The 22,839-nt window shown below is 41.4% G+C and overlaps 1 long non-coding RNA gene and 1 pseudogene across 3 annotated transcripts in view; both read left to right on the forward strand.

The window, feature by feature from the left end:
* Positions 1–4,492: 4,492 nt before the first annotated feature.
* Positions 4,493–5,950, forward strand: LOC306659477 (transcription factor A, mitochondrial-like; annotated as a pseudogene). Its single transcript has one exon. The product of its transcript is annotated as a transcription factor A, mitochondrial-like (transcript).
* A 15,703-nt stretch (positions 5,951–21,653) lies between these two features.
* Positions 21,654–22,839, forward strand: part of LOC306660497 — a 44,360-nt gene continuing 43,174 nt past the window's right edge. For both annotated transcript variants that reach the window (XR_013763650.1, XR_013763651.1), the window contains exon 1: positions 21,654–22,111. This is a non-coding gene — a long non-coding RNA (uncharacterized lncRNA). The remainder of the gene's footprint in view (positions 22,112–22,839) is intronic.

Raw genomic sequence — 22,839 nt, forward strand, 5'->3', positions numbered from 1 at the left:
AGAGGGGACAAACCATATTCAAACCATAACACAATCTTTTGTGTTTCCAACTAACATTGTTTTGTCCAGATCAGAAAATATGCACTGCTATATAGGAAATGTACAAAATAGAGAACAGCATAAATAGAGAAACAAATATTATCTGTATCCTCCCAATCGGGGTGAGTGATTTCTCTTGCAGTTTCTGAGCTCCTTCTGGCCATCTCCAAAAGGCTGGCTTTCTCCACCTGCTTCTGCTTAGACTTAGCTGCTGGTTAGAGCACAGGTGTTAAAGACCTCATTAGCATGGCTTTGCTGCTTACTTGGACAACTCAATACCCTCAAGTGACTCTCCAGCACAGTCTCCTTCTCCAGCTCTGAGTTCAGAGTTTGAGAAGTTCATGTGTGGCCTTTCTCTTGGCTGTTCAGATTTGCCTTTCCTTAGTTCCCTGTTCCAGTTTTCTTCTGCACAGCTTATTTCCTATTTCATTTTCTTTGTGGGGCAAGAAGGGGCTACTATTCTTCTTTTTTTCCCACAACCAAATGCATAAACAAAGAAGGAGCAGTGAGTTAAACTTGTTTCTTCACAACTCCATTTGAACATGTCCTGGGGAATTAGGTCCTTACAGGACAGAGTTGTTTAATTGATGAAGACATACTGCTCACTGATATGCCAGTGGAGAGCACCCCCTTTCCAATTGCTGACTAGAAGATGCAGGAAAGCTAGACTCCTAGGTGTGATATTAGACCCTGTGTGCTCCAACATACATGTGGCAACCAGATGTTTTGGGTTTTGTTTTATTAATCAGGATGAAGTCTGAACAGCAATTCAAATAGCAGAGAATAAAGTTATTTTCCCCATGAATGTATTTTTTCCCCAACGTTTTAAGCAACAGATCACACTAAGTCATATAGTTTCTCTCTGTTATTCCTTTCTAGTTTTCTTACCAGACTCCTCTTTCTTTTCCTACCTCACATATCCATATTTCTAGAGTTCTATTCTGTCTTCTGCTTTTAAAAATCCCCTCTCAGGGATATTCCATCTGACCTTGTGTCATGGTTTGGATCTGAAAAGTCACCCAACCTCACATGTGTTCAGAGGTGGGGCCGAACCTCTGAGTTAGGAAATGATTGGATCATGAGGGTTCAAACCTTATCAGTGGATTGATCCATTTGATGAATTAATAATTTGAATGGACTACAGGGAGGTGGTGGAAACTGTAGGCAGGGAGGGCATGGTTGGAGAAAGTGGGCCACTGTGGGCATGCCCTTAGGGACTCTATCTTGTCTGTGGCTCCTTTCTCTCTCTCTGCTTCCTGGCTGCCATGAACTGAGCAGACTTCCTTCTCCATGCCTCTCATCTGTGATGCTCTCCTCAGCGCAGGCCCTAAGCGATGGAGCTGGCCTACTATATACTAAACCCTGTGAAACCATGAGCCAAACTGAATCTCTCCTTCTTTAAGTTGTTATCATCAAGTCTTTTGGTCACAGCAATGAAAAGCTAGCTAACACACCTTGGTTTCAGTTATCACAGGTTGGCTAAGGTTTCCTGGACCTCACTAAACTTTCCTGAAAACAGTCTAGCAAAGCTATTTAGAGAATGCATTTTCAAATCCCAGAGCTGCACATCATTGCTGTGTGCCTTTGGTCATGGAGTGTTTCTGGGCTTTGTTCTCTCATTCATAGAATGGTGAGCAATTTAGGAGACAGCACCTGAAGGCATTTAAATATTATTGAAGACGTGCTGACCATAAATTATCTCAGGAGCTTTTGTTTACTTTTTGAAATTGTCTTCATTTTATTAAAATCTATTTAGGTTTACCTTATCTTTTGAACAAGGAATTCAGGCATGTGTAAAATTTCACAGGGTATGTGTGAAAAGTAAGCCTCTCTTAATCTTTATCTCTCAGTCACCCTTCTGGAAGCAACCATTTTCCGTACCTTTGTCTTTGTAATTACCAAGTAATATTCTAGTGCATGGATGTGCAACAATTTATTTGTTCATTCTCCTATTTGTGGATATCAGCTTATTGCTTATTTTATTATTAAAATTAACGATGGACATATTTGAATATAATAGGATAGCTTTCTAGAATTAACATTGGTGGGTCCAAGGATAGATGCATATTTTGTGTCTAGATTTTTTTTGGTGGGGGGGGGGGTTACTTGGGTTATTGAACCCAAGGAGGCTTAACTACTGAACCACAACCCCAAACTTTTATTTTTTATTTTGAGAAAAGTTGTTATGGTTTAGATATGAGGTGTCCCCCAAAAGCTTATGTATGAGACAGTATAAGGTTTAGAGGTGAAATAATTGGATTATGAGATCATTAACCTAATCAATGTGATAATCCCCTGTAGGGAGTAACTGAGTGGTTTCTGTAGGCAGTTAGGATGTGGCTGGTGGAAGTGGCTCCCTGGGAGTGTACCTTTGGGTTCTGTATTTTGTCCTTGTTGAGCAGAACTCTCTCTGCTTCCTGGTGCCGCGTATTCAGATGCTTTACTCTGCCACACACTTCTGTCATGACATTCTGCCTCATTCCAGGCCCCGAGGGATAGATCCAGCTCTCTATGGATTGAGACCTCTGAAATGATGAGCCCTCAAAATAAACTTTTCCTCCTTTAATTGTTCTTGTCAGGTCTTTTAGTTATGGCAGTGAAAAAACTGATTATAGCACAGAGTCTCACTGAGTTGCTTAGGGCCTCACTAAGTTATTTTTGGCTTTTAACTTCTCTGTTAAGAAGTCAACTGTCAGCCTTATATTATTACTCCTTTGAGGGTAATACATCATTTTTTTCCATCCATCTAACCTTGTTATTTTTTTTAATTTGGAATTTTCGCTGTTATGTTATTACATGTAATATTATGTATATCTGTCCTGTTTATGGTTCTTTGCATTTATTCTTATCAATGTTTTTGTATCTTTCATTTTTTAAAAAAAATTAGTCATTATCTCTTCAAATACTACTTTTTCCCAGACTTTCTTCTCTATACTGGAACACTAATTGTGTGAAATTTAGACCTGTCAATCTTTCCTATTAAGTTCTTTTCTTCACCTTATCTTCTTCTGTCTCTCTATACTTCCATGTAGACATTTCTATTGTTTTTGATTTACAGTTATTTCTATTGTTATTGACTTACAGTTATTTTTTGACTTACAGTTATAAATTTCTTACAGTTATTGTATTTTTCATTCAGGAATTTTCATTTGCTTACTCATAATATTTCTACTCCTTCTGAAATCCTACTTCTTGTCATTTAATTCAGCAAATATACTAAAGTCGTTATTCAAAGCCCATGTTTGATAATTCCAGACATGGACTTTATATTAACTATTCTATTTGTCTCTTTATATTGTTTTGATTTTTTTTTCCTGTGTCAGTCAAGATTTGTACTTATTTATATGCCTCATTAGTATTGATTGAGTGCTGGATATTGTGTTGGAACATTATTGAAATTAAAATCTCTGGCTGATGTTATAGTGTTCCCATTCACCAGGGAGAATTTGATTTTGCTTCTGAGAGGCAAAGAGGTTAGAATAACACCTTAGTCCAACCAGGGAATGAGATGATCAAATCTAAGATATGGTTTGTACGAGGACTAGTTTGTTTCCTCCTTATTCCTGGCATGTGAATCCTGGGGTCCCTGAATGAAAGATAGTGGGTAGTTACCAGATTTCACTCCACGTTGGTGGGCTTTACACTTTGTTTTCACCACTTCCTTGTACTCAGCCACATGAAATTACTGAAAACTCTTTCACTTGTCAATCATTCAGGCACTGACTTTGAAACTGGCGGTTGAACCTCTTGAGTGAAAAGATTTCCCCAAATGTTAGCTCATTGCTCTTGACCGTCCCCCTCTTTGGGATATTGGCCTTCCAAATTCTCATGTTTTTGGCAGCTTTCAGATTCCTTCAGATATTTTTAAAATACATTTTGACCAATTTTCTATTTTCTGGGTAGGAAGGTGAACCCAAAATAGCCCAAAGAGTTATTTCCAGATGCACTATTCCATCAGTATGTCTAAAAAAAAAAAGAAACTTCCCAGGTGATTCTAATGGGAAGCTGAAGCAACAAACCATGGACATACAGTCTAAAGAGTGTACAAGACAGGCGGGTCGTACGCAGCGAGTTGTCATTGTTGAGGCCGTTATGGTTTGCAAGGAGGGTCCTGGGGGATTTGGGCCCGGCCACTGCCTCGTCGGCCATCACCGCTGCCATGGCGCTCCTCCGGGGAGTGTGGGGCGTGCTGAGGGACTTGGGAAAGTCTGGAGTAGAGCTGTGCTCCGGCTGTGGAAATCGTCTGCGCTCACCCTTCAGGAGGTCAGAGCCAAGCTGGCCCTGTGATTCAGATCTTGGTCTTGCCAAATCTGTGGATTTAAGACCAGGCCTTATATCTTTAGTACCTCGCACCTTGCTTCCTGCCACCCTCCACTCCCGCCCCCTTCCTGCCGGCCAACCTTAAAGCACCAGTTCGCGGTCCTCTGATAAGTAGCCCCCAGAATCTCTCGCCTTCACCTAGGCCGGGGGAAGTTTCGTGTATTTTCCGAAGTGGTTTTCATCCACCTTGGGTAGTTATCCAAAGAAACCTATGAGTTCATACCTTCGATTTTCTAAAGAACAGCTACCCATATTTAAAGCTCAGAACCCAGATCTGAAAGTATCAGAACTAATTAGAAGAATTGCGGAGCTATGGAGGGAACTTCCTGAGTCACAGAAAAAAATATATGAAGATGCTTATAAGGCAGACTGGCAGGCATACAAAGAAGAGATAAACAGAATTCAGGAACAGCTAACTCCAAGTCAAATGATATCTTTGGAAAAAGAAATCATGCAAAAACGTTTAAGAAAGAAAGCTTTAATAAAAAAGAGAGAGTTAACAATGCTTGGAAAACCAAAAAGACCTCTCTCAGCTTATAACATTTTTGTATCTGAAAGCTTCCAAGAAGTTAAGGATGGTTCATCACAGAGTATTGAACCCAAGGCCTCACACATGCTAGAAAAGCACTTTACCACTGAGCTGTACCACCTGCTCAAACTCTCTGGTTTTTGCATAGTACCATTGTACACAACTGTACCTGGTTTTCACAGAGTAATTCTGTTTTACTCTCCTGAGGATGAATGCCCTAAAATCTGCCATGGCAAAGCTGAAATCTGTGAATGAAACTTGGAAAAATCTGTCTAGTTCTCAAAAGCAAGTATATATTCAACTTGCTAAAGATGATAAAATCCGTTATGATAATGAAATGAAATCTTGGGAAGAACAAATGATTGAAGTTGGACGAAGTGATCTTATACGTCGCAAAATGAAGAGCCAAACAAAAGATGGCTTTGAGGAGGAGTGTTAAGATAAAAGATGGAGCTGTGTTCGTGATGATTAGGCACAACAAACCAATTAGGTCTCAGTAACCTGAAGCTGTGTAAAATTAGAAAGGATAAAGTTGGTGAACATTTTATATTCAATTCCTTTTTCTTTAGCCCATGAACTTCTGCTAGTTGAATACACTTTGTATTAGTATTTTGACAACCTAAACAGTTGAAAGTTCATGCAAAATTTTATTTTGTGTTTAAGAACTACTGAGGATCAAGATAATCCATACAAATGGAGCAGTGAATCATTTTACCTTTGATAAAGGTAAACCAGTCTGTGAAGTTTTTTTTTATATTGGAAGACAATTATGGAAAGAGAATTGTTTTCTTATGGAAGCAGGAGTTTCTTTTCAAATTTGTGGCATATTTTAGATGACACAGTGTTCTATGATGTAATTATGCATTTTTAAAAAAGCAGCCAGAGCTCATCTAGGTTAATTCCTATTCCTTGGGTATAATTCATATTTTATTCAGAGTTGATGGTTGTACATGTACATAACAGTTGGTTTCAATAGTAACTTTTTATAAAAGGGACTGAGATTTATAAACCTTTTTCCTCATTGTCTTTCTTTTAACTAAAGTAAAAACTAAGAAATTATGTATGAAATCTATGCATATTATTTTATATTACATAGAATAAAAATTCTAATTTTTCATTTTAAAAAAAAAAAGAGTGTACAAGAGTCTTCAAGACTCTTTCCAGACCTATGTAGCATCATATATTTAGCACAGCTTTTTCTCTATATGCTAACCCCCAAGTCCGCACACCTTCCAGCCTTCTGGAATTACTTCCCATTTCTGAAGTGCCAGGCCACAGGCTCTTCCTCATCTTCACCTCTGATGTCTATCACACTTCTCTGCCTGGTCCACTCTTCCTCATCTCCTCTGTTTCCTTCTTAAATGTCACCTTTCCATTTCCTATACTCAATGTCATGCATCTTTCCACTAGTTCGTGAAGCAGGATTCCTAGCTGACTAGAGCTGTTTGGTGCTGTAAAGGTGAGGTGAGGCCCTCTGGAATGTTCTTTCAGCCCGAAGCACTATTTATTTTCCTTCAGGAGACTTCCCATTTCTTCCTCTTCTGTCCTCCACCACTACTCTACACCCAGTCATTAAGGCAATAAGCTTCTTAATGCAAAGAACTCACACAGGTGCTTAAATGATGGTGTTGAGTTGAATTAAATAAAACATATTTTGCAAAAATAATAAAATCTCATGAAAATAAGACAGTCCCAGAATCTCTGTAGTCTGTATGTAAGTGAAGTATTAGTTAGATTCAGTCCATATGTACCTAAACTAGTACAGAGGAAAATATCTTCTTTTAAACCATATGTGAAAATAATGCTCATTTCTTAATGTATCGATTATTCACTGTGCACTGCTGTCCCAGAGATAACATAATGTTAGCTAACTTAGTCCTTAATGTGTGCCAGGCAATATGCTAGGCACTTACCACATATTCAATTCTTAAAACAATCCTATATAGTAGATGCAGTTATTATTAAAGCTAAGAGATATTCAGTTGCTTTACCAAGATAATATATCTGGTGTGTGTCTAATGCAGAACGCAGGCTAAGGTACATCTGATCCTAAAACCTGTGCTTGCATGACACTATACTAAACACTGGTAAGAAAAGCCTGACTTTACCTGGCTTCAGATCTCAGTTCCATCACTAATGAAGGATGTGCATTGCATAAGCTCCTTGGCCTTTCAGTTCCTGTTGAAAGGTAACTGAACAACTGAATTCAATACCTCAAGAGTTCTGAAGAAAGGACCTGAAACAATGTCAGGTGTATCATACAGGTGCTTGATGAATGTGATTACACACACAAACACACTGTGTCCAGGTCATTAATTCTCTCATTGTTGCCTTTTTCACACCATCTGCAATTTGACTATGTTCACTTTACTTATTTATATATTCTTTTCCTACACTCTAGGCGGTGCTAGTATGGTTTTAATTAACTTCATAGGAATTAATTACTTACCAGTAGTGACATATTTATTATCAATTGCACAGTTGCTTTATGTAGTTCTAGTAAAACATTACTTCAAGTATAAAATATGTCTAGTTAAGAACAAATTACCCATGCTAATAAACAAATTTGACACAAGCCATTATTTACTGAGCTGTGAGCTGGTATTTGATGAAAAGCCTGAAGTCATTTCATTTTTGCTAAAGACTTATATTTAAGTAATTGTGTAACATAGTCATTCATTTCTGTTGAGCCACACTTGTGCCTTTACAACAAAGAAAACAGCCCAGCAAAGTGCATTTCCATAGAATAATTTCTCAATGGGGAAAAATCAGAGATTGCTAAGAGTCTAGACTAAAGAGAAAAGTCATGGATTAGCACTGGTGTGTGTGTGTGTGTGTGTGTGTGTGTGAATTTCATAACCTTGCAGCACCCTTGCTTTTAATCTGCTCACATAGCTTTATCATTCACTCTGTTTAATAAGATTCTGCTAACATCAGTTTCCTTCTTTAGTTTGAATATTGAGTCTTTATTGAGTTTAACTAGTACTTGTTGCCCATTCAACCTGCTAACCCATGTAGGGAATCTATCTGGGCCATTGATTCAGGGCATTTTTAAGACTTGTTATCTTATAATAAGTATGGGGTGGTGGGGGGGGGGAGAGAGAGAGAGAGAGAGAGAGAATACTATAGCAAAGGGCTTGATTTCCTAACTTCTCTGATGAGAATCATCTCAAGCACTTGCGAAGCATACAGCTGCCCCAGCCTGTCCCCCTAGATATTGTGATTGAATGGAACTGGGGAGATCTTTAACAAGAATTTCAGAAAACTTTTCAACCTCATCCAGAGGGAAATTTGGAGAACACCATTATAAATGTTATATGGGTTTTATAAAATGCTACCATTTTGTTGGAAAATGGATGGAATTTATCCTGTGTGTTTCATTTGAAACACAGTTCCTATATGCCGCTGGGCCCTGACCATAGGGCATCAAGTGACCACCTATTCTGAACTGTCCATCTGTCAAATCCATCAAGTCATGTGGTTGGATGGCCCAGCAGCAATCTATTGTCAGCTGGAAGGGGTGCATCTGGGATGGGTACAAAGGAGTTACACAAATAGGTGACCCTAATCCAACCTCATACCACTCTCATATTTCTCCTGTCCACCTGTGGCCACATGGTGAGTTCCTTACTATCAGCTGATAGAGGAGGAAAAAGTCTAAGCTTCATTCACCAATGGGATTTATTTTTTCTAGGACACAATTTATCAGAAACCAATCAACATTATATTGTATTCTGATACTAGTAAATAGAGCACAGGTACCTAGGAAATCAGGGTTAGAAGTAAAAGTAGCTCAACTTCCATCATTCCCAATGGCTCACTTGGTGGAATTTGTGTTTCCTATCCTGGCAATTTTAGTCTCTAGGCTCATCATGCCAAAAGACCAGCTTTCAAGGAAAGGAGTCACCATACAGGTAGGAACAATTGGCCCTGATCACCAGGAGGAGGTAGGGACCTGTTACATAAAAGATGCAACCAGATACAGGTCTATTCTAGTGGTGATCCCTGGGGTTGGCATCCTTTAGGAAGAATCTGTGCTTCTTTTAACACTAAATGGACAAACACAGTAGCACAACCTGAAAAGATCCTGCTGACCAAGGAGTTAGCCTTCAGAGGTGAAGGTTTGGTCACCACACTAGTGAGTTACCCAGAGCAGCAGAGCTGTTACCTAAAAGTGAAGGGAACCCAGAATGGGCAGTAGGGAAGGAAGACCAGGCGTGTTGTCTGCAGGCTTAAAATCAGCTGCATTTGTGGAGGCTGAGGTTCATTTACTAACTTTTCTTTTGCAATTTTTCTCAGGAAAAGAGATCTTCCAGAACCCTAGAAAGTTACTTGCAGATGGGTCAATATAGTCTGAGCAGGAGGGTCCAAGCAACACAGTCAGTTAATGGACTTTGGGGACCCACATTCATCCTTCAGGGCCCAGGCACCCATTCTCTCAGCTGCTGGGAGGCTGATGCTAACAATTTTACCCTTATCTAGAATTTGCCCTTGACCAATAGGAGCTGCCTTATCCAAAGTCTGTTCTACAGCTGGGGGTCACCCACATTCAATGACTACTAGATAGAGGATATGATACAATGGTACCACTTGCCTTGACTGGAGACAACCCTGAATGGCATTCCCAGTTCCAAAGCTCCATATGGGGATTGACTGAGGTTTCTTATACACACATGGAAGTTCAACTTTTCCTTCCACCCAATCTTGTTTCTTTCATTTCCTTCTGGGTATTTTTCCTGAGGTCAGACCCTTATAAACCTTTCATATGTAAATCTTTGCCTCAGAATTTGTTTCCAGGGAACTAACCTAAGACACCATGTAATTAAATTTTAGATCTAAGTTTCAAGTAGTGTGTATGATTACTGCAATCTACATTGCATATGACTGCTAACCATAAGGGGTCTGGGAAATATAGTATTTAGTCTTGTGAACTGTGAATTACAGGAAGAAAATGCCAGAATGAGTGTAGATGGTATGCAAGGGAGTCAAGCCAGAGTACCCACCAAGGAAGCCCATAGAGATGCATCTAAGAAGCCATCTAGGGGGGCTGATCTGCCTTTTACATCAGGAAATACTAGCTGTTAATTACTGTTTCTTGCAGTGGGGGGGTGCGTGCCTCTACCTCAATGACCTTCTCCCTCCAAATGTCAGCACGGAGTGATTTCTCCTTTCAAATCTGCTAATCATGGCCAACAGGCTAAGTAGTCCAGCAATTTCTCCTTTGAAGTCTGCCAATCATGGCCAACAGGCCAAGTAGCACATTGTTCAAAAACATGCCTCAGATGAGTCCCTATCCTGAGTACTTAGGGCTTTGTGAAACACATTTATTGATTATTTCCTCTTTGCCTGGCATGGTGTGGAATGACTTCCTGATGAATTCTCACAATGACTAGGTTTTGGTATCACTATTGAGAAAAATAGAAACAGACTCAGGAGTTAGCCACCTTCTCCTCTTTTTCCTTCCCTCCTCTCCCTCCTCCTACATCACAGTGACAGCTGTGGAATTTGAACTCACTTCTGACTTCTAAGCTCATTCTCTTTCAACAATACTGTGATGTCTTGGAAAAGCAGAGAGCAAATCTTCCTCCTCTACCAGAGTCTAGTTGAGCTGATTGTTCTATTGGGGCTGATGAAACAAAGGTCCTGGTTTTCTATTTCCCACAAAGATGCTTCTATCTTATATTCTCCCTGCCCTGGAGCACACCCTGGTCAGCAGTCCATCTCAAGTGCCACTGCACTCAACAGGGATCAGTCCAGATAGACTTGGGAAGCTGCCCAGCTTTAACACCATTCCTAAGTAAACAGCTTGGAGTTCAGGGCCTGCTGGAAGCAGGGCAGGAAAGTGTCTCTGTGTCCTAGAAGCGGTGCACAGTCCTTCCAGTGTTCTTGGGGAAGGCCCGCTCAAAGCCAACACGTGCAGCTGCAACATCTTAAGCAACTTCACCATGCCAAAGGACACAAGGTCAAAGCCTCTGTTGGCAAATTAGAAGGCAATTTGAACCTTGTCAATTATTTACCTGAACATATGGAAAGAATTTTTCCCTTCTCCATTTAATCTGATCTGAGAATTGCATTTATGGGACAGGAACTAGCATTCGCTGGGTGCCTACCAGGCGCCAGGCATTAGGCACCAGGCGAAACAACTCCACAATGAGTTCTCTCCATCTCCCTGTGAGTTGGGCATCGTTAGTCAGCATCTGTGGATAAAGAAATAGGGACTTGGAGAAGTTTAGTGAATCACACGCTGTCCTCGCAGTGAGGAAGACCTTGCTGAATTTCCAATCCAGTCTGGCTGGTCTGAAGTTCAGACTTTGTCTAACACACTATTTAGGGAGAGAACATAACAAGGTGACTATTGCTAAGGCAGCGTCATCTGCAGGTCTCAAATTTCCTCCAAGTGCCTTTTCTGAAATGCACTTTCTCTGTCTATCTTAGGAATCAAAGCGGTCACACTGCATCTCTGTTGGAAGGAATGTGTTCACAGATGGTGCCTAGATTTCTCAGCCAAGGGCTCTTAAATACGATGTGAATATATTCTCCTGAGGAATCCACCGAGCACACGGGGTCTTCATGCCTTCCACTACAGGGACACCTGTGCACGCCAAATTCACACTCTGCCCTGTCGCGTTTTTACACACAGATGTGCCTTTTCTTCCACTCTCTCATAACACACCTGTGGCTGCTTCTCCACAAAGGCAGTCTTGTGCTGTAAAAGCAGCAATTCAGAAGGCGAACGTAAACCAGATGGAGGGATGGTAAAAGGGAAGTTCTTAGGTAAGTAAACAGTGTAGCTCGTGAATTTTCCCGTTTCCCCTTGGGGTGAAGATGAAGTAAAAGGAGGTGGAGCCCACCTGCCCTGGTGCTCTTGCCAAAGGAAGTTCATTTCCAATTTCACTAGGAAAGTGGTTCTTTCCTAGGATTGTCCATTCAGCGACAGGGGAAGACTGAGCCTGGAAATGCCATTTGCTAGAGAGACATGATATGAGGCAGATCCCAATATAGTTAGGAAAACTGTGATGTTCCTTTGCTGAGATTATCTACAAATCCCAGATAATCAAGAGAAGATGTATATTTGGTACCAATTTAAGTAATTTCCAATGGTAATCCTAGCTAAACTATATATATATGTGTGTGTGTGTATATATATGTATATGTCAGTTTATATATATATGTGTATGTCAATAAATGTACAAACTGGCAGTTCAATAAAATATTTTTTAATAATTTTTTTGCTGAATGCAAAGACACCATGATGATGTGCTATAGGGAGTTCTTAATTTAAAATGTCCTGAAAAATCCAAATTCTTGATATAAGAAATTAAAAAAATCAACAATTAAAGGTTTTTACTTCCATTTCCTCTCATCTATTCCCCTCATAAAAAAGGAGAGAAAATCTGAACTAGAAAAATAAAAGCAGATACAGTGACTAATGAAGAAGGGAGAGCCTTGGAGCTGGTGGAGATGTGTTTTTAGTGATCATGGCCCAGTTCCCTCATTTCACAAATAAAGACGAGAGGCCCACAATGGCCCAGAATGGTTGCCCAAGATGACCCCAGGATCAGCAGCTGGGCAGGGACAGGCAGAGCAGGATCAGGCAGAGCAGGGTCTCCAACCTAAGCCTTCTGACTCCATGTCCAGTACATGCTGTGTTACATTACCCTGCCCAGAGGGAGACTGTGACTGGGTGTGAAAAGGACACCTGGAATTTTTCCTGCAGGAGTAATGTGTCCATAAGACAATACCCAAAACAAAGGTTATGCTGGCACATCTTCAAAATGATCCCTGTTGCCTGGGATTCATGTAGTTGTGACTATTTTAGAGTAAAATTTGAGAAATATTAATTTGCTCCCTCCAGTGCCCTGGAAAGGATTGGATGGTTCAGTGTTTCTCATGGCAGGGCTCCTAACCTAATTCCAGGGCGTGCCGTGGGCACCAAGAGGGCAGAAAGCCAATGCTGAGTATTTTTGCCTCAGGTTACATTTGCAGGGTCCTCGAGCATCTCATTTTCTAATTCCATTTCTCACAAAACAAGCCAACATCTGCCTTTTGTTATTTCTAACTCTCATTGTTTTTGAAACATTCATAGTACATTTTGAGTAAAACTCCCTTTACAAAAAACTGGCACAGCCCGGGCATTGTTGTACCCTTGGTGCAAAGCTCACAGCCTCCCCCTCTTCCTTGTTAAAACACATCCATGGGTTTGTAAACGAGCAGAGGACAGGACAATCCCTAAGGCTCAATGCAGAGTTTGCCCAGAGGTGAGATTTCAAGATTTCTGGGAATGATGAAAACAAGTGAGGCAGGCAATTTGCAATGGGGCAGGGGTGATCTTATATGATTCAGTGGGGACAAAAGCAAGATTCTTGCTTCTTTCCTTTCCACATGGTGCCAACTGTTAACCTTATCTCCCAGTGTCCTATATACAATAGGTTAGGGTGCTTTGAGCCAGGCCAAAATGGACAAGCTAAACTGAAGTCCTTCAAAGTTGATCTGGAATAATCTCTCCCCCAACCACTGCTGCAATGAGAGCAGGAGCCAAGGAGGAAGAAGAAGGAGGTAAGAGAGGATTTGCTTTGCTTTGGTCAAATGGAAGGAGACTCAGGAGTTAAGAAGGAGGGCTCAAAGTTTTCCTCACGAAGACCCTGGAGAAACTTTGTAATATATAACCCAGCAGCTCTTGTGTGAAGGACATTTTTTGGGCTTCATTCTGCTTTATGTTTTATTCACTCAAATCAATCCACATTCCTTTGAAACAAGTTTTAGTGGTTGGATGCGGTGGTGCACACCTGTAATCCCAGCTTTTCAGGAAGCTGAATCAGGAGGATTGCCAGGTCAAAACGAGCCTCAGCAATGTAATAAGGCCCTAAGCGACTCAGTGAGATCCTGTCTCTAAATAAAACATAAAAAGGGCTGGGGATGAGGCTCAGGGGTTAAGCGGCCCCTGGGTTCAATACCTGGTACAAAAAATAATAATAACAATAAGGTTTTTGTGCTAACTGGGTCACAGAGAAATAGGACTTGAAGTACAGCTGACATAAGCAACTGTTATGGTTTGGATCTGGAATGTCCCCCAAGGTCCCATGTATTCAGAGGTGGGTCTTTGGGAAAGGGTTGTGTCATGAGGGCTCTAACCTCATCAGTGGATTAATCCATTTATAACTAAACAGGCTACTGGGAGGTGGTGGGAACCCTAGTGGAGGAAGCAGGTCCCTGGGGGTGTGCTCCTGGGGACTAGATCTGGTTCCCAGCTCTCCTCTGCTTCCTGGCTGCCATGAGCTGAGAAGTTTTTCTTCACCACACTCTTCCACCAAAATGCTCTACCTTACCTCAGGCCCAAAGAAATGTAGTGAGCCAAGCAAGGACTGAAGCCTCTGAAACCATGAGCCAAAATAAAACCTTTTCTCCTCTTTGTTGTTCTTGTCAGATATTTTTGTCACTGCACCAAAAGACTGACTAATGCAACAATCCTTCCACACCATCCCCCTAGAAATGAGTCTTATAAGTTTCTTCTTAAAAGTCTTATTGCGACTTCACAAATTCAACCTCATTCAGGGATAAAGAGTATAATATATAATAGAATGAGACATCGAACTGGAGTCTGTATAAGAATTAAAACTCTGCTTCTATTGATTTCTAACTCGATGACTTTCTCGAGGGACCTCAACATTCCAAGCCTCAGTTTCCTCATCCATAAATGAGAGTTTGCTGGATTTAGTTAGAATCAAACAATGCTAGGGAAAAGCACAGTGAGGATGTCCCATCTGTAAGAACAGATCACACGAGGAAGGTCATCTTCGATGCCCACCTTGTAGCTGTCCACTCCTCAGAGACTGTGGAAAATCAGGGAGTCTTTATATTGGTTTTAAAATGTTCTATGAAAATGACTTCATTGGGAACTCTTGAACAAAAAGAAGCCTTTTTGCCGTTTAATTGAAACACTGCTAAATTATTTTTGGCAGTTTTCTTGCTTTAGTTCAGTAGAATATGAAAGGCTAGACGGGTCTTCATTTCAGCGCTCCCAGGCGTGCAGCAACACTCTGATCAGCACTGGAAACAAAGGTGGAAGAGGAGATTTCACTGGAAACGTAAGAGAGAATAAATTGGATTCGGAGAGGGCAGGGCAAATCCTCCAGGCTCACTCCTCTGGCACTGAGCTGAGTGCCTTGTTGCCGCCCGCAGCAAGGAGATGGCGGGAAAGAATCAGAGGTGGACTGCAAATAAACAACTTCTGTATTTTTCTCTGAGGTGCTTCTTCTCAGAGGTGCTTTTTAGAGGAAGGTGCTTTCTTTCAGAGGTGCTTGCTTCTCCCGGAGGAAGAGAATGTCTTATATACACTAAGGCAGCCAATCAGCTTAGGATTAAGTAGCACGATAGGAGCACGTGCCACGGTATCAATTAAGAAAGAATGAGGAACATGTGTTGACCATGAGCGTGGAAGAGATATCAACCAATCAGGCAAAAGGTCAGGAAAGATCACGCCATGTTAACACTAATTATGTGCCACCTCTTGGCCCAACGCCAGCTGCCATCTTAGAGCTACTCCTCAAACAGCTGTAAGCGTGTCTCTACAGTGCCTGACCTTGTTCCCTCCAGACCTGCCTCTTGCAGTCCTCTCAGAATCAGTACATGGGAACCCACTGCCCCGTTGGCTGCAGTCAAAGCCTCTGAAGTCCCTGTTGGCTCCTCTCCACACCCCCCACTTTCACTCCATCAGCAAGTCCTCAGGCCTTACCTTCACATCACACTGAGAATCCCGGGGCTCCTCCCTGCCAGTCCAACTTGCCATCATTTCTCCATAGATTACTTCCATACCCTTAGAATGGACCTCCTTGCTTCCGCCCTCAGCAACCTTCAGCTTATTTTCAACATGGCAATCAGAGGGATCCTTTCAAAGGGTAAATCAGGTCAAGTCACTTCTCCATTCAAAACCCTTCAATGGCTCTTCCACATTCCCTGGATCAGGAGCCCAAGTCCTTCAGATGATCAACAAGATCTTCCATATTGTAGCTCCTCATTTTCCTTAGCACTCTTTTTTCACTCTTTCCTGGACTCTATACTGCTCTTCAAACATACCAGACATCCTCCTGTCCTAGACTTTGCACTTTGGATCTCTGTCCTGGAATGTTCTTCCCCCTGATAGCTGCAACACTGCCTTTCTCTTCTCCTTTAGGTCAGTATTCAAATATTATTTTTTAAAAATTCATTTATTATTATTATTTTTTTATTTAGCTTTTAATTTTTTATAAACTGCATTTTGATTCAAAATGTTATTTTTTTGATCATGACTTTCCTGGCCACCCTTTCTAAGATCATAACCTCCTCTTCACTCCAAACCCTGACTTTTATACTTTTTATAACTCTTGTTTGGGTTCCTTTTTCTTGTTAGCATTAACGATTATCTGATACATTATATGAGTAACTTGCTGTTTTATTTTCCTTCCTAACTAGAATGTAAGTTCCAGAAGAAACATGTTGTCTAGAATAATGCCTAGCACAAAGTAAATAATAAAAGTTTTGTTGAATGAATGACCGAGGTGAAAAAAAAACAACAAAAAACCCAAACAATGCAAAAACATAAACAAAACCCTGACCACAGTCATTTAAACAGAGAATAAAAATATAACACAATTAGGAGTTCCAGATTAGGCAGTCTAGGGCTCTATAACAATACCATCAGGGACTCAGTCTCTTTCCATTTTTCCACATTACCATGCATAGCCCAAAGGGCTTCATTAACAAGCCTTTCATCTCATGAAAAAAAATGGCTGCTTCACCACTGCAACTCATTATCTTTCCCTGTCTAGCCTGGATAGGGAGGAACTGCTGAGACCCTAAATCAAGAGGAGACATACAGTGAAGTCTTAGCTCAAACTGTTGCTGGAGAAAATCTTCAGTCCTTCAGTGGAAGAGGAGCTACACAATCAGACACGTAAAACAGTGGGGTGAAATGGCCATCCTACCAAAAGCGATATCATCAGATTCAGTACAATTCCCATCAAAATACTTACGACATTCTTCACAGAATCGAAAAAAAAATCTTTAAATTCATTTGGAAGAATAAGAGACCCAGAATAGTCAAAGCAATTCTTTACAAGAAGAGAATACAGGGGCCATCACAATACATGATCTCAAATTATTGTACAGAGTTATAGCAATAAAAACAGCATGGTATTTGAATTAAAATAGACATGAAGATCAATGGAACAGAAGATACAGAGACAAACCCACATACTTACAGACATCTGATATTTGACAAAGGTGCCAAAAATATATTTTGGAGAGAAGGCAGCCTTTTTAACAAATGGTGCTGGGAAAACTGGATACCCATATGTAGAAGAATGAAATTAGATCCCTATCTCTCACCCTGCATAAAAGTCAAATCAAAATGGATCAAAGACTTAGGAATTATACCAGGAATCTTTCAGCTGCTAGAAGAAAACATAGAATTAACACTGTCATGTAGGTGCTGACACCCATTTCCTAAACAAGACCCCTAAAGTTCAAGAAACAAAAGCAAGAATCAATAAGTGTGATGCCATCAATTTAAAAAGCTTTTGCACAACAAAAGAAATGATCAAGAATATGAAGACAGAGCCTACAGATTGGGAGAAAATCTTTGCCAGGTACTCCTCCAACAGAGAATTACTACCCATAATATATGAAATACTCAAAACACTTAACACCAAAACAGCCAAATTACCCAGTCAACAAATGGGCAATAGAACTAAACAGACATTTCTCAAAAGAAGAAACACAAATGACCAGCAAATGTATGAAAAAAATGTTCAACATCCCCAGCAATCAGGGAAATGCAAATGAAAACTACCTTAAGATTTCATCTCACTCCAGTTAGAAAGACAATTATTAAGGACACAAATAATAAGCGCTGGTGAAGACATGGAGGAAAAGGTACACTCATACATTGTTGGTAGGACTGCAGACCAGTACAACCACTCTGGAAAGCAGTACAGAGATTACTCAAAAAGTTAGGAGGAGCCACCATATGACCCAGCTATCCCCAAAGAACTAAAATCAGCATACTGTTGCAGTACAGCCACCTCAATGTTTATAGCCGCACAATTCACAATAGCCAAATAGTGGAATCAACCCAGATGCCGGTCAATAGGTGAATGAACATATGTGTGTGTGTGTGTGTGTGTGTTTATATATATATATATATATATATATATATATATATATATATATATATATATATCCAAAGGAATTTTACTCAGCCATAAAGAAGAATGAAATAATGGCATTTGCTGGTAAATGAATGGAACTAGAGAACATCATGCTAAGTGAAATAAGCCAGTCTCAGGAAATCAAGGGTCAAATGTTTTCCTTCATAGGTGAAAGCTAGAGAAAAATAAAGAAGGAGGGGAGGATAGGATATCATAAAGATATAGGGCAGATCAGTAGAACAGAAGGGAGGGAGCGGGGACAGGAAAGGAGAGAAAATGTAGAATGATTTTTTGTTAAATCATGCTATGTGCATATGTAGGTATACCAAAGGGAATCTCACCTTTATGTATAGATAGAAAGAGCCAATAAATAAATAAATAAACGAGCAAAAGGAAGATCAGTAGAAGGAGGAGAATGGAGAGAGGGAGATGGGGAAGGAAAAGGGGTAGGAATATGTAATCAAATTCCATGCATGTATGATTCCGTTAGGATGAACCCAATTTCTATGTATAACTAGGATGCTCTAATTAAAAAAAAAAAAAGAAAGAAACTTTGGCAGCCATGTTTCTAGCAGCATGGGAAACATACTGAGCTGAGGGAATAACGAAAATGTAGAGAAAGAAAGAGGCACATTTGATGGAGGGAGATAATCCCAGGTGCCTTCTTGTTTTTGCTTCACTGCAAGGCTTTCTAGCCCTGGTGATGACAAGACTTTTATTGTGTGGCTTGACATAAATGAGCGACAGCTAAGTTTAGACTTGGCTCATTGTACCGTCTAAACGGTGGTTCTCAGCAAGGAAGAGTCAGCTGGGAGATTTGGCAACCTCCACTCGCCCTCACCACAACGCCATATATAGAGCACAGAGAATCTCCAGGCGAGCCCACTCCCTTTCCCCAAGCCAGGAATATTTTCAAATACCTCCCCAGATGATTCTGGTACCCAATCCTCTGAGCGGGGGTCCCCTTAGTTCTAAACCCAAGGCAAAAGTTTTGATGTAGAGGAGTGAGGTAATACCTGTGAGCAGTCAAATGGGGTCACCCATTTTCAGATTCCCTGCCTCACGAGCTACACAGAAAACAGATGCTGGCTCTGCCCCCGGCTGTGTGAGCTGCCTCGTGTCCTTGCATTCAAATATGGCCAACACTGTGATGTGGCGGGGAAGCGAGGGAAGGCAAGGAGAGAGTGCATCTGTCCTATTCCTTTTTCTAGGAGCAACCATGTCAGAAATGTGGGCTGTGGCTCACGGTGTGACTGTTCACCCCACCTTGCTTCTGGTCCCCATCTTGTCCCAGCTCAGAGGACAAGGAGCCACCAGGGAATAGGCTGTGTGCAGATGAGAGGTTACTATCAGAGGGCCCCCAAATGCTAATGCTCATTGCAGAGCCTGGGTAGGAAAGTAACCACTTGATTGATCTATTCAGCTCCTTTTTCTGAATGGCCAGAATCCAGAATCTAGAAATAAGGTCTAAGCCCTGTAACATTCTTGTAACAAAGACTGCCAGCCCTTCTGCAGAGAAAGAGAGGTAATGCCATGTGACTACTAGACTTATGAAAAGAGGCATGGAGAACCTTGGCCTCCTTCCCCAGTGTACCCTGACGCTGACGACAGCGGCTGGGACCCCAGTTTCTCCACCTCCTCAGAGACCACTGCCTGGACTATTACAGGAGACTTCCTTTTAAAACAACCATGAGTCAATTATACTTATGGCCAAGAGAAGACGTGTGTGTGTGTGTGTGTGTGTGTGTGTGTGTGTGTGTGTACTATTAGTAAAAGGAACCATAACATACAGAAATTTTGAAAAACATCTCAATCCTTGACATAGAAGAATTCATGGAAAGGCCTAAAAGTTTGACTGAAGATAAAATATTTGGAGCATCAATAAGGGACTTCAAATATTTGAAGGAAAAATTAGGTGTGTTCTCCAAAACATCAGCAGGAAAAGCAAGGGAGAAGTTACAAGAACTTACATGAGAAGTTTCATTCCATTTTCTTTTAATGGGCAAGAACTGTAAGACATGGACTAGGCTCCCTCTGGAGGTCCTGAGCTTTCTGTCTGCATGTATTCCTGCATGGTCTGATGGCTGTCCAGCAGGCATATTGTTCTCACTGGGTGGAGGCTAAGAATAGATGGCCTCTTCTAGCTGCGAGATAGAAAGCTGATAGCTCTTGACCCCTGTGCCTCATGCTGGAAGCCCACCACTGCACAGGGCTGGCCTCTCTCCCTCTCTCAAATTACTGTGGCAGGGGGTGGGGCAGGAGTCTAAGACCAGCTGGGCAACTTAGTGAGACCCTGACTCACAATGAAAAAAAAAAAAAGGACTGGGGGTGTAGGTCAGTGAAAGACTGTCCCTGGGTTCAATACCCAATACCACCCCTCAAAAAATACTCTCGAGGGAGCAAACACTAATGGTTCTTTGCAGAGCGTTAATGCCTCAGGTTTTCTCCCATGACGGTGGCACTGACTGGAGGACGTGGCTAAGCTTAACTTCAGCCTCCTTGCTTCCCAGTCAATTCTTACAGATTAGTGGACAGGCTTAGCAAAGCCAGTGTGGTTACCCTGCATGCCAGCTTAAGACCAGCTCTGCACAGCTTACCAAACAGATTCCCCAGGTCTCTGATCAATACAGATTTGACAGTTCTGGGGGAAGGTTATAAACATGCTTCTAGGTGATGCAGATGGTCAGGTTCAGAAACACTTTCCAAAGCTCTGCCTCAACCAAATCTCCAGTGAGCCACTGGAAAAGATTATTTTGACCTTGATCAATATATTGAACATTTAGGCAACTTATTTGAACATGCACTATGCCCCTCCCATAAGGATGTCTAAAATTTTTTTCAATTCTTCATATATAACATTCACCTGGGATGGGATTTGATTCTGAAGTACATGGTTCATAGTATGAGTGAGAATCCCAGCAGGCTTGTATTTCCCCCTTCCCCCAGTCCAGTCGGGTCATCCTCTGTCTCCTCAAGGACAAGGATATGTCTTTCTTCTGTATCTAGGACAGAACTAGGTACAAACCATGTGCTCAATATTTGAAGAAGGAAGGAAGGGAAGGAAAGCTATATTTGTCTAGAGGATTATGTACAGTTTCAACAAAGATTGCTTGAATTTTGTGCAAAAAAAAATGCAAAGGACAGACAGGATAGGGAGTGCATCTGTATGTACTCATGTCAAACAGGCAGGGGACAGGGATTCCGATAATTTTTTTCCCCCTGTGTCTTATCAAAGCCTCCAACCCATAAGACCTCACTGTGCTGAGAGCATAATGCATGACTCTGGCCTGTCCCCAAAGCCTCCCAGCCTGTTCACTGGTTTTCTGGTGCTCCTCATAGACAGCCAGCTATCCTGCCTGCAGATTTTTCTAAAGTCATTCACTCACACTTTTTTTTTTTCCAGTAAAACCACGAGTACCTTGAGACGAATACATTATGGAGACAACTGTCATCACAACCACATGTGGTATTATTTACTCATGTCAGTTTGAATGATTAATGTGGAAAAATGGCCGGGCAGCTAATATGATTGAAGGCTGGGCAGGACAATTCCTACGTGATTGCAAACAATGCCCACACTGTACGTGGCAAGTCACAGCAGCATGAATAGCTGGCGTGCCTGCCTCCTCTCTCTGCTGACTCCCTTTCTTGGCAACATCCTCCCCCTGCGCTCCCCAACCCCATGGAAACTGAATTTTCCATCTACAGCCAAGGAAGAGAAACCGAGGACCCTTTCAACTCTAGCAGCCTGGGGGTTGTGAGGGGTGGCGGCCATCTAGATGATGTCATTGGTGACTTCTCAGCCTTGCAAGAGAATCCAGGATTGCTGGCCTGTCTTTGGTTCCTCTAGCAAGTGACTGTATAGACATTGTTACAAACCAAGTGATGATTTTTTCTTCAGAGAAGCATCATTGAAATGGAAGAGTTTGGAAGAGAACAAGGTACTACAAATAAATCAAGGATTTGTTCTATAAGCCCATCAGGTCTACCAATATCTAGAATCCTGCGAGCCAACTATTGGTTTAAGGTTCACCTCCAGGTAATAAGAATTTTCTGTTCTTTTTTTTTTTTTTTTTTTCTTTGTGGAAAACCCAAGAAAGTACATGATAAAACTTCTTATCAGCCTCCATAGTCACCACGACTCAGATGATCATTGCTATCTCCATTTCACTGAGAGCTAGTGTTGAGAGCTTGCTAGAATTCTGCTCAAGGTCTTGAATGCATTGCTTTATTTAAATCTCAAGGTAGATGAGGAAGCTGAGGCTCAAGTAGTTGATGTGAGCTGAAGGAGTTCGCACACTGGTAGTGACCTTTGGAATTGGAACCCAAAGCTGTCTAGTTCCAAAACCTGAGGTGGTCTTGCATTCCTCTTGATTCCTGCATCGTTTGCTTTCATTTCATTCCTTTGGTTTTGGGGAGTGTGTGGGAAGATAGCTTAGTGTTCTGAGAGGAAAGTAGAGAAAGTGATAGAGTCCAGCCCCCTTCAGGCTGCCTACCACAGGGTGACAAGTGGGCCCATGAGTTGTTGTGGCATGGAAGGTGGCAGCATGCAAAGGAAAGGGAGACAGTATGCAGGCAGGATGCCACATGAAGGAGACAATGAGAAGGGACTCTGGCTTTCTCCTTCCAATTACAAATCATGATATCAGTCTCAGCAATTTTAGTTGAGCAGTATTCTTTCCCATGATGTCACCTCAGCTTTGAGGCTAAAGTCATCAAGCATGTAAAATAAAATGGGAGGGTCAGCATGAACTGAAAATTCTGAGT

The sequence above is a fragment of the Sciurus vulgaris genome, assembly GCF_902686455.1.
Source record: "Sciurus vulgaris genome assembly, chromosome: 4".
Taxonomy (NCBI): Eukaryota; Metazoa; Chordata; class Mammalia; order Rodentia; family Sciuridae; genus Sciurus; species Sciurus vulgaris.